General features: G+C 38.8%; 1 long non-coding RNA gene across 1 annotated transcript in view; it reads right to left on the bottom strand.

Annotated features, from left to right (window-relative positions):
- The window catches only part of LOC140704215 (uncharacterized), a 140,128-nt gene extending 128,942 nt beyond the window's left edge, over positions 1-11,186 (bottom strand). Inside the window, exon 1 of the long non-coding RNA XR_012083344.2 lies at positions 10,827-11,186. This is a non-coding gene — a long non-coding RNA (uncharacterized LOC140704215). The remainder of the gene's footprint in view (positions 1-10,826) is intronic.
- Between the last annotated feature and the right edge of the window lie 1,544 nt (positions 11,187-12,730).

The following is a 12,730-nucleotide window of genomic DNA, read 5'->3' as shown; positions in this document are numbered from 1 at the left end:
GTTTCACCTGAAAATTGAATCAGCCCACACTTTACCTCAAAACATTGTTCAGCCTGTCCCAAATAACTGTGAATCATGACATCTATTTACCTCACTCTTTATCCCCACATGATTTGTAGACATCTCTTGTTACCCATTATTCCCCTTCTTTTCATACCACCCCATGTCTCTGACATATCATAAGGGGCCTATTGCTGCTCCATATATCCATGCTTCATATATCAGGCTACTGGCACTTTCCAGGTTTACACATTGCTGTTATGCATTGCATCTGGTTGTTATCTTTGTTACAGATAGATGCAGATTTTGTTTGATTTATTTTCTGAGCGCAAATTTCCATAGTACCAAATGCATTTGTCAGTTCAGTAAAAAGATCTTATTTTTATCACCATCATCACCATCATTACAATAATGGGGAGAAAGTTAAACTTGCTGATTCAGTCATGCAGGCAGAGGTCTTTCAGTGTTCAACTCTTTTAAAATTGGCTTTGAATCTCTTGTGTTTAACCATATTTGTGATGGTGTAATAGGATCACCACCTCTCTTCTTCTGAGAGGCTCCTCATCTTTAACAGCTACATGACATATGGTTATAACCTGTTCATCTCCACATGGAGAATAGCTGCGCCTACTAAATCTGGCCAGTGCAAATTAATGAGAATTATGTTTAGTTTGTTGTTGTTTAAAAACATGATGTAATCCATAGGTTTCTTCTTGAATGAAATGAAAAAAAAACATAATATTTTAAATTTTTAAGCTAGAGAGAAAGCAAAACTGAGAGATTCACCCATCCCCACACTCTGTAGGCCACCATCTTTCCCCGTCTATCCCCTTTCTGCTGTTTGTTAGCAGCAGAGGTAACATCAGTAGAATCTGAATCCAATGTTTGGTGCAATATAGAGAACAGAAATAATAAACCTTCACTAAATCCAACCTGGTTATGCAGCATAAGAGCAACTCTGCTTTGGCCTGTGACATGGAGAGATCTCTGTCAGCTAGACTGGTGGAGACCAGTTGTGGTAATTTGCAGCTCAAGAGGCAGCTGAACTCCTCACAGTGACATGCCCTCTAACATTTGTCAGTTGATATTAGGCACACTTGCTTCACCCGATGGTACAAGAACACCTCATCATTGGGAGGGAGAGAACAAGGAACGTGAATTAGTTGTTCCAAGATGACCAGTGGCAACCACATTATTTTAAATAAGATACAAAACCGTAACATAAAATCTGACCACCTAGAAAATATTGTTATTTTTCTGTGTCACCACATTATGCATATTTTTCATACTACAGTACAAGTGATATCCAAAAAGTCAGGCACACTCGCTTGCTATACTACAAAAATGGATGCAGATGCAGTGCTTAATCCCCGTTGGTGTTCAAATGAAAAAAAATTAATAAATATAGCTATTAACAAGCACCATCCCTTGTGATGTCAAAAGCCCATTCTCTGACACTGTTTTGAATTGCTTCATCTTAAGAGCCATTCCCTTCTAAACACAGGGATGTTTCACACTTTGTATTACACAACTTGGCTTTCTCTGCCCTTCTCTACTGCCTATTTGTGGGACTCTTCTTCTGGTGCCTGGTTCAGTGTAAATTTTTTGAGAGTGTGAAAACTGTATTGAGATATTGATATATAAAACCCAGTGTGGATACATTTGTGCTGTTCTTCTGGTTGTTATCTCTTTCAAACTGTAAAAGTGTGCAAACTTCAAATTTGTGCTTGCTATATGCATTTTAAAAGTGCACCTCCCAGTGCATCACCACTACCTCTCACCAGTGCTAAAGAATTGATAGCCCTACAGATGTTGTTAGACCACAACTTCTTTCAGCCCCAGCCAGTCTAGCCTATGATGAAGAATGATGGGAAATTCAGTCCAAAAGCATCTGAAGGATGACACATTTTTGAACCTTAGATGAATATGTTTCAGGGACAAAACCCACTGAATCGTGCATTCAGAAACATGAACCATTCAGAGCTGTCATAATACTCTACGTTCTTGCCTGCCTGAGGGTGTGTGTGTGTGTGTGTGTGTGTGTGTGTGTGTGTGTGTGTGTGTGTGTGTGTGTGTGTTTCATTACAACAGACTAACATGGCTACCTACATTACAACAGACTAACATGGCTACCTGCTGGAACACACACATTTCCAACAGACATTTCCAGAGATCTTCGGGTAGAGTGGGTAAGTTAAATAAATAAATAAAAACAATGTGAAAAATGCTATTACGTGTGAATGTTATGCTCTTACATATGCATGCAGTAAAATCAACCTTTGTTCCTTTCACATTGTGGAATCTCTGGAAAGATTTGCAGTGATCAAGAACTGGGAAAGGATGTGTGGTCATTCTAAAATCCAGCGTCCAAATATTTCTGCTTCCCAAACTGAAGCAGAGACAACATTGGCCAAGAAAACATAGTACATTTTGACCCACTCCTTCCGCACTCTGACATGCACGTAGCATCACTAGGATAAGAGCTCTTTTAAATTGTGAAAGAGTGCAGGCAGCACAAATCAGTTGCACTAGGACCTTAATGAGACTAGCAACTGTTGGATGTTCTGCCCATATTTCCTTCACTGGCCAAGCGTGGAGTTGGTGACACCTACCTCACTAGCACAGTAATTCATGAACACTGAGGTGAACATTATTTCAGTGAACAGTTACAGAAAACAGGTTTCAGACATGGTCTGAAATATTTTGCATACGAATTGCTGCTAATCAGTATTTAACACAGTGATACTTGATTTCTTTCAAAACTTGTTATACTAGTAAAGAGCAAACTATTCTTTCTCTTTGTGTTCCTCAGCAGGGTGTTTCTGAGATAGTTGTTCCTCTTTTATAGCCATTATTGTCCTGTATCTTTCTATCTTTGGATGTTTCTAACAGTGCAATCCTGTGAATTTCCACTCAGAAATTTTCATTGAGACCTAATCCCAACTAAAAGTTTATTGGACGTAGCTTCAAGTTGGCTTGGATAAATCATAGCTGCCAATGATTTTTAAAATATGATAGGTGTTCCCTGGAAGCTTTTAATAATATAATCTTTTTCAATATTTTTTCAACTCTAACATTATTTGAATTTTATTTTTGTGTGTGATATTTTGCAATATTTGTCTCAGATTTCTTCCAAATAAGTTCAAACTAAGAGTAGACAACATAAAAGAAGGCAGTGAAAGAGCCGTCCTAGACTTATCTTCTTATTTTATAATCTGATGGAAAACTCCCATTAGAGAATGGAACAAGGATGTGAGGGTAAAGAGATGAGCAAAATCTGAAGTAAAATCGTATAAAATATAGAAAACTCCCCAACTAGGGGCAGCTTGTGGGTTGGGATGGGGAGTACCTCACCCAAAATTTCAGTGGGGTGCCCTCTCACCCAATCCGAAGCCATCAATGCCCTCAATCAATTTAAGCTCATAACGGTTTTATATTTACATGGTAGCAAACATACATTTGCTCCTGTATGTATCAGAAGTTGCATCAGTTCCCCACTAACTTTACTATTCATTGAATTTCCTATGTTGGGAAATTCTGATAATGAAAAGATGGTGTGTGTGTGTTTGTGTGTGTGTTCCAAGCTCTCATACGGACTCTCTTGCTGAGTAATGTAACTTTAGAAGACATGCATTTTTAAACATTTAAGGCCAAAAGACATGCATGAATTTCTCTGGAACATAAAAAATATTTTATATGAATATATACAAATATAATATGGAAATAAGAGTGATTCAGTAAAAGGCCGTGTTCTGCTCACACACTGACATCTTGTTGCTTAGCACAGGAAGTTGCAACTAGGGCAAGCCCATTGAATCAATGGAACTTAGAGTTCACTTAACAAATCCCCACTAACTCAAAGAGTAGTCGAATGACCAGATGGGCGGGATATAAATATAACAAATAAATAAAATAAATAAATGGACACTAACATTAGTTGCAGTTTATCAGACTAAACAACAGGATTGCAGCCACATTTAGCCTTACACATTGTAAGTGTATACACAAATGCTGAACAGGCTTACAGAGAAACAGATGTTGGAGATAACAATGACCATTAAAGAGAATAAATTCAAATATTAAAAAATCCTCCAGTTTGCAAATGTGGGATACTGTGCTTCTGTATCCATAATTCAAAATGCAAGGAAATAGCCCAATATTGCTTTACAATATCTTTCCCATGTTGCTAGCAGGAAGGAAGATGCCAAGCTTTAGAAAGCAAAAGGCAGCCTGAATGTTGTCATCACCAAGGGTAGCAATCAAGATGGTTTACAGGATACCCTCTTGTATTCACTACTATTCACTGAGACACCAAGAAAGGGGAAATTCTAGAAGCTGAGTCCTTTTTTCATCAGTTAACCACTTCTTACCCAAACACTCTTATCCCAAAACAGCCAATTGTCATGGCTGTTTTTTAACAAGTGTAAATAGTAGTGAGCACAAGGTGTGCTGAGCGTAAGGGGTGGCCAGTTTAAAAGTTATAATTTTTGTTTGGTCTGCCATCATTTGTAGAATGTTGATTTGTTCTGCCTGTACAATATCATTGCTACACTTTCATGTAGCAATCATCAGTTGACTCAGGCAGTATATTTTGAATATCATGAAAAGGCAGCAAATTGTTAGTTGGTTGAGTTGATATTGTTGCAGTTTAACAACCAAGGATAGGGAAAAATGGGGGTGGAGATCCTCAGCCTTGTGTGCCTAGCCCTAGGCATTGTGCATTTTGACCTGAATGAGTGGTTGAGCCCTTTTGCTTGTCTGCCTCAGGTCTTGGCTAACGATGTCATCACTGCACAAAATTCATTATTTTCCATATGGTTTATATCTGCCCAGATGCCCTTTGCTTTTCTTTGTACATAATTACATCAAGTCTTATCAATGAGTTCCACAGGCATTAATGCATTTACAACCCAAAAATATCTCTATAAAAGAGGAAGTTGAGATGCTCAATATTAGGTGTCCTTTCATTGCAGCCATCTCACCTGACCTCCTTGTTTTCACAATTTGAATTTTAGTCTTGTATGCTATCTTGTTTAATATTAACCATAACTAGTGCCATTCACAGCTTGCAGCTCAATATGTGACACTCAAAACCATAAGGGAAAACAAAACATGGAGACTGCTGGGGAAGAAAGAGAAGGGGGATAAACATAAGTTCAAGGCTTGTTGTGGCTTGTTCCTGCTTCTGCATGTTGCACTGAACCATGGCTTACCATGACATGTTAATATGACTGCCCCGATGTCTAAGAAAGTATTCAATCTGCATTCAGAATCAATAGATGATTGGGTAGGCAACTGTGGTCTACAACTTTTGCAATTCCCACTATGCTACTCTGCTGGTTGTACTAATTAGAGATAATGGTAGTTGGAGTCCAGCAATATTTGAAGTACCGTAATAGTCCGCCTCAGGTATATTTGCTTTATGAATACATCTTTTTAGGGAGCTCTGTATTGTGACCACTTTATAACTGAATTATTAGTTGTATATCTGCAAATGAAATTATCCTCTGTATCATTTCATACATATTGGTGACAAACTGCAATGCATGACAACTTCACTTAGAAAAACATAACTACATTATGATACTTTAGGTAAAACAGATTATAGTAATCAGATACCAAATGCTATAATTAAAGCTGAGATTATTTTTCCCCATTTCCCAACCTCCATTTCATTCATGCTTGATTTTTGTGAAAGGGGGGGGGAGCCTCTTGTTTATCAAACTATTTGACACATATCCATGTCGGTAGATGGGAACAATTAACTCAGAGCATAATTAAAGCAATCAGAAGGGTTTAAATAGCCATGGAGTTATTATGTACCTATGTGATAATTAAATGATCAAGTGACTACACAGTAATTTCATGGTGATTGGTGCTATATACAATATTTACTATGCACAAAACAAACAATACTGTCAGTTCAAAAAGAAAGTGAAAAGCCATATGTCAACATTAAAATGTGTGCATGATATTTTTTAATGTTGATTTACTTCCACAATTATCACTTTCTCACTACATTTTATGGCATGCTTTCACTGCTTTGCCTGTGAACAAAGTGCCATGACTAGTTTAATGAAAATGCAAACCTTTGTGCATATGTAGCACACTATAGGCGACAGTAATACAGAAATTAAATACTTCAAGCATAAAACAAAACTGAAAGGAAAACATGACAGATTCTGTAAGAGTCTGATCCAAAACCTGCACTAAATTATATATTTCTTCACAGAGGCCAAGGGAATCAAAACAAAAACTAGATCAATAGCATAAAATACAGGCTGCTGATGATTTACCTTTGCTGAGGAGCTCTAATTAAGTATCGAAGGGAAGTTTGCTCAGTGCACATTTGAAGACGAATCTATCTCACTGGTACTTCCCACCCCAATACACAAAATGCAGTTATCCTTTGGTATATGTGTTTGTCCAAGTTCTAATGGTGCACTTGTCTGCTTTTTCAATGCAACTTTTAACAAGAAATACACACAAAGGGACTTGCTCACAAAAGCTCACATTAAAAGATAATAGTTAATCTTTAAGGTGCCACTTTTTTTGTCTTTTTTAAAAAAATTGTTTTGTGTTGTTTCTTTGGATTTTGCCTGATATACAGAAATGTATATGCATGAAAGCAGGCTACAGACAAGTATAAATTGCAATGTTTATTATGCATGGATTCTGAATATTTGGACTCGAAGAATTCCCCTAGTCAGACTTCTGAGTAAGACTTGAAGTAACAGATCCAAATTACAAGAGATCAGATTCTGAATAAACATCAGGAAGAACCTCTTGACAAAAAGAGCTCTCCACCAGTGGAACAGACTTCCTAGTTAGATCAACCTTCATTGGAAGGTTTTAAGCAGAGTTTAGCTAACCACCTATTAGGGCTGCTTTAGCAGTGGATTCCCTGGTCAGTGACTCTTGGGGTCTATTTCAGCTCTACAATTCTATGTTCCACACCAGGTAAAATTGCTGTAGCAGCCTCAAAGGAAGCCCCACATAGAAATCCTTAGAAATAACTCCTGGTCACATTACAATACACCAAGTGGGAGCTTTGCAGAACATGGTCTACTGAAGCCACATTATATATGGCCAGACAGGGTCATAGCTGAGATATTAGTTATGGATTCAAGAACCCTCCAAAACCAGATCCTGTGGGAGAGGGAGAGGGAGCAACCCTCTCCAAAATACTGTAGGTTAAACATCACTTATATGGAGAGACACTGCTTGCCATATCTGGACAGTGTTTTTGTTAAGGTGCTAGAATGCTTGCAATCTGTAGCCCGTTGGGGCTAATAATTCCTATTGAAATAGTGTTTTTTACTTTTCTTTTCTTTTTTTACTCCTGTCCATCCACTTCTTATATCTATGCTGGATCTGATTGTTTGGCAGTGACTGCATGATCATTTACAACCTCAGCTTCTTCCCTTTCCCATATTGTAGCCCTATAAATACTTAAGTTCAGAAATACAAACATCAGCAGACTTGGATCTGCAGATTTGAATATGATCCTCACCCTGTAAAAGCCACTCATCCAAGATAAAGTTATTCAACACTTTCTGAAGGTTAGTTCTGACGTTCCATAATGAGTAGCACAAATCACAAGTACTTTACTGATAACTCTTCAATATTCTTAAAATGAATCATTGACCATTGTGTAGTGCATGAATCTGACCCTTTGTTTCCATTTCTGTAGCCTTGCTGCTATGTATTATGTCCACCACTAGTCACCCGGCAATGCTACAATGCCATGCATTCATTCATTCATCTCAGTGGCATGTAGAGATTAATGAGGTAACATCAGCTTTGCAGTTTGTTTCCTAAGGCAACTTTTTCCAATATCTGATCTGCAGTTGCCTGATGGGCAGGATATGCAATGTCTCATTCTGCTATGGTACAGTGTTCCCATCATATAACATTTTGGAAAAGTTCAGAAGTTTAATTCCTACTACAATTAATGTCAATTGCCATATCTAGGGTAGCTTCCGTAGCAAAACTTACTGGATTTACAGACAACTTCGCAGCATAATACCAAGCATATTCATTATGGGAAGAAATATATTGGGTTTTAATTTATTTTTCCCCCAAAATATGTTTAAAGTTTCTGTTTTTAAGGCCACATTATATAGCTTACAGATCCGGGCTGTGTGCAGGTTTTGTTAAGAGTACCCTCTCCAAATTTCCTTCAGAGTGCATCTTATGTTTATCTACTTAGAAATAACTGAAGCCATCACTTCGATGGCATTTACTTCCCAGGAAGTATGGATAAGATTGTGGCCAAAACTGGCCATCAAAATCCAGTCCCCAGAAGCCTCAAAATGAATCACCCTCAATTAAAACGTCTGCTCTGTGATTCAAAAGAAATTGGGATGGGACAGGATGGAGTTGCTACAGCAGTCATTCCACTTTAAGGGAAATTCTCAGTGTGGCCAAATGGCTTCTTGAATTCAAGGGAAGCTCTCAGGCCATTGTGAACCCCTGAAACTGGGAAAGCCTCTTACAGTGTATCATGCTGACTGTCAATGTGCAAAACAGAATGTCAATATTAGTTTTAGAAAAACTTTGGAAAGAGTTAAGCTCTGTCAATAACCATAAAGTGTCTATATGCCAATATCTGTGAGTCTATCAATCTCTCTATGTACACATTTCAGGCACTATTAGTATATTTGACAAATAAAAGACAGAAAGCTGATAGCTTATTTGGTGCAAGTGTAGAAGTATTGATAAATCAACCCCTCTTGTCAAGAACATTTTTCTCCCTAAAAAGATTCTGTCTTATATCTATTATTACTTCCTAGAATTTTTTCCCTCGCCAGCCCTTTTACTTTGGGGTTGTGGAGCTGTGCTATGGTAAACCAAGAACTACAACCCTCAATAATCATACCCATACAAGGATTTGAAAATCCTTTTAGGTCTAACAGCAAGTCCAAATGTACATGGTGTAGATCAGCAGTGATCGAAAGCCAAACTTGGTCCCCCAATTAATTTAAGTAACCCCAATATAAACTTAGCAATGATCTAAAGCTGAGCTTAGTTCCCTATGACACATATATTTGTAAAAAATATGCTTATAGCAAGTAAAAAATATACTTGCTATAAGTACTCTATAATCATTTTTAGATGTACACTGAATATTTTTAGGTTGCTTCAAACATTTGATGCTTGATTATGTTGAAAAGGCACTTGCATTCTCTAAAGCCGCCAACTCTGGATCTGACCCATGTCTTTTCTGGCTCCTGAAATTGACAAATGGTCAAATGGGCCACTCAGATCACAAACTTCTCCTTGAAGGAGGGCTATATTCCCTTCTGCTTGAAGAAGTCAATGATCAGGCCCATTCTGAAAAAGTCAATATTCTTACAGACATCACTGTTACACTATATAGTGCTGTATAGTGTATACACTATATACACTATACACTATATAGTGTATAGTGATATAAGGCTGATATAAGGCCTATATCAGGCTTACCCCCATATTAACTATGGTCTTATTCTGTTTTTGATTACTGATATGCTGGTATTTTTAAAATAATTATCTCTGTTTTGCCACCATCTTCTGTATCAGCTATTTTTATATATAGTTATTATAAGTTTTGTTTCTCTTTTTATTTGATGCTTTAATTTGATTATTATTGAATTTTGTTTTATATTTACATTGCAGTATTGTAAACTGCCTAGAGAGGTGATCTGGCCACTAGGTTTGGTGCAGTTCCTGACAACCAGGAACCCTCACCTTGAGCTGTTCGCCTTTGCCATTGTGACACCCATAGAAGGGCATGACTGAAGCTTTAAGAAGGACTGGAGGGAGGCTGGCAACAGAAGAAGGCATGGAATTCAGTGCAGACCCAAAGAGGTAATCTAAAGATCTACACAGAGACATTTGCACATATCAGTAAACAGACTACAGAGACACCAGACGACCTCATATATTTGTTGCATGATTGCTTGGCTTGCCTCTTGTCCTGGACGCTTAATTCTGAATAATGTGATTATGACAAACCAGTATGTTTGCACTTCCAGTCCTGTGAGGGACTGCAAACCTATTTTTATCTGTAATTTTATCTTAGAGAGAGCACCATGAGTATCTCCATTTTTAATAAAATGGCCTGGGCACTTTCGAAGCTAAGATTATAAATTGTAAAGAAGGGCAGATTCCTCCCAGATTGTCCTTTAAACTCTTTATCAAGCAGGTTCCTCATGTTCAGTTCAGAGGAGTAGCCAATCTGGGGCTAAGCATAAGGGGTCACTTTTCTCCAAAATCCTAGATTTATGCATTATTTTAAGATATACAGATGTTGCACTGTGCTGTAGCACTGTGTGCAGAAATTATGCCAACATACCAGTAGACGTGGTGGCGCTGTGGGCTAAACCGCAGAAGCCTGTGCTGCAGGGTCAGACGACCAAGCAGTCGTAAGATCAAATCCACCCGACGGAGTGAGCGCCCGTCACTTGTCCCAGCTCCCACCAACCTAGCGGTTTGAAAGCATGCAAATGCGAGTAGATTAATAGGGACCACCTTGGTGGGAAGGTAAACAGCGTTCCGTGTCTAAGTCGCACTGGCCATGTGACCACAGAAGATTGTCTTCGGACAAAACGCTGGCTCTATGGCTTGGAAACGGGGATGAGCACTGCCCCCTAGAGTCGAACACGACTGGACAAAAATTGTCAAGGGGAACCTTTACCTCACCAGTGGACAAGAAAGCCAGTTCAGCTCCATTTTCCAAGTCATTGTAATTGAGAAAGTTAGAAAAATAGTCAATCATTTTTTACATAAAAATCACTGTATGTTTAACTAAATTTATCAATTTCTAATACATAATAGCCTACCATCTTTAAGATATGTGGCATGGATGACGAAGGGGCCTTCCACCTGGGCTCTACAGCTGGTTCAGTCTTGTCTTCACTCTTTTCCAATCACCTGGACACAAAGGAAGTTTGTTCCACAGGCAAATATACCCCTCCAGGGTCTAGTGATTTCCTGAGAGGGAAATTCATACTGACCAATCAGTAGCCTAGGAAGACCCGGTCATGCACAGATCCAGTGACTCCTGTGCTTTCTCTGTGGCTGTACATCTAAACAGAAGCTTTTTAAAGAAAGAACAGCAAGGTTGGATTAATTGCATTGACCATGTGTTGGTTTATGTTTTGAAATTGGCAGTCCAGGTGATGCAGAGCAGGCAAGCAAGTTGGGAGAGAACATTTTTATCATCTGCAAAAGCCTCCTTCTTGGCTGAGAATTCCACCCCTACACAAAACCATGGCAATAGCACAGAAACACATAAATAGTTCTTTCTAGTACTTATGAGAGAGAAAACAGATCTGCGTAAAGTTTCAAACTGTAACCTTACTTTCTTTTTTCAGGCATGTGCAAAAAAAAAGCAACATCATGTTGACATGCAGAACATTTTATGGTACTATTAATACATGAAAAGGGGAGTGAGACTCTATTGTTGTAATCTGAATGGAATAAATCAGTTTTGGTGCACACATGCAACATTAGAGGACTTTATGTATGAGTGTGGTTCAACCCCCACCCACCCCAACAGTTTTTAAGAGAATTGGAAAAATGTTTAACACAGCAGCTCTAAGCTTCAGGGCAGCACAAGAAAGCTAATACTTTTCAGAATGGTATCTTGAGACCAAAGGAAATGCTTCAACTGTCCAGCAAATAAGCCTGGTTTTAAAGTCCCTTGATTGTTATGGAGGTGATGCTCTGATTCTTAGTATGATCAGTGAAGTCTGTAACAACCCCTAGATTAAAGTATTGGTCAGGCCTTGGAGATCAGATATTCCCACATGAAACATAATACACCATGAAATGAGCAGGAGAGAAATGCTGAGCTTTTAACCAGCCACTCTGTGACAACAGAGCTGAGTGTAAGCAGATGTTGCTGCTGTCTAAACAACTAAGCCCTTTGTCCGTTAGGCTCTAAGAGTTTAGATTGTAATGGACTGGTGGATAGGTTTGATTTACACAGTAAAGGCAGGGTGCTAGGAATACACTCCCCCCTCCCCCCCCACGGCACATACTTTTAAGAGGGCAATACAGATAGCCATCTATTCCTTTCCCTGTGTCTTGCGCCCCACAAGGACAGTCCTTTAATTTACCTAAGAGCAAAACAAACATTTGAGGAACCTACCAACTCGAGGCTTGGCTTGAACTGTCTACCAAAGATAATGGCTCAAGAGTTGGATTTTTGCCCTCAAGTAAATGCTTTCAAGTGTGAGGGTTTTTTTAAAAAAAAAATGTTGGCACAACTGCCTCAGAAGAGCCTCCTAAGTGCAGAATATTTCAAGTCACTCCTTAGAGCTTTCAGCATTTTTGCCTCTTTTGCAGTGTTTGTACGATCATTCTTCCCACTCGCAGATCGGGTCTGCCTTGTGAAAGGAATGACCCTGGTGTATATTTTTACAGCACTGACTGTTTGCTGAGTACCTGGTAGGAAAACACAGTGCTTTGAAGTGATTTGGAAGTACTCCAGTTATATTCAATGAAGCTAGTGCCAAGTCAGGGTTCTTGGAATTTGAGAGCTGTGAACAAATCTAAGGGCACAATCCATCTCCATACAGGACAGCTGCTTGCATGGGAGGGACTGATACACAACACAATAGATTCCTTCCATCCCAGCCTAGTGCACGCACTCAGATCAAAATGTGACTGCCTTTTACCAAGCTATAGAGATTTATCTGTACCTTCCACCTGGTCCTTTCTCTCTTCTGGGCACAAATTA

Source organism: Pogona vitticeps, chromosome 2, assembly GCF_051106095.1.
Source record: "Pogona vitticeps strain Pit_001003342236 chromosome 2, PviZW2.1, whole genome shotgun sequence".
Classification (NCBI taxonomy): domain Eukaryota; kingdom Metazoa; phylum Chordata; class Lepidosauria; order Squamata; family Agamidae; genus Pogona; species Pogona vitticeps.
This window is presented reverse-complemented; position numbering and strand designations above follow the sequence as displayed.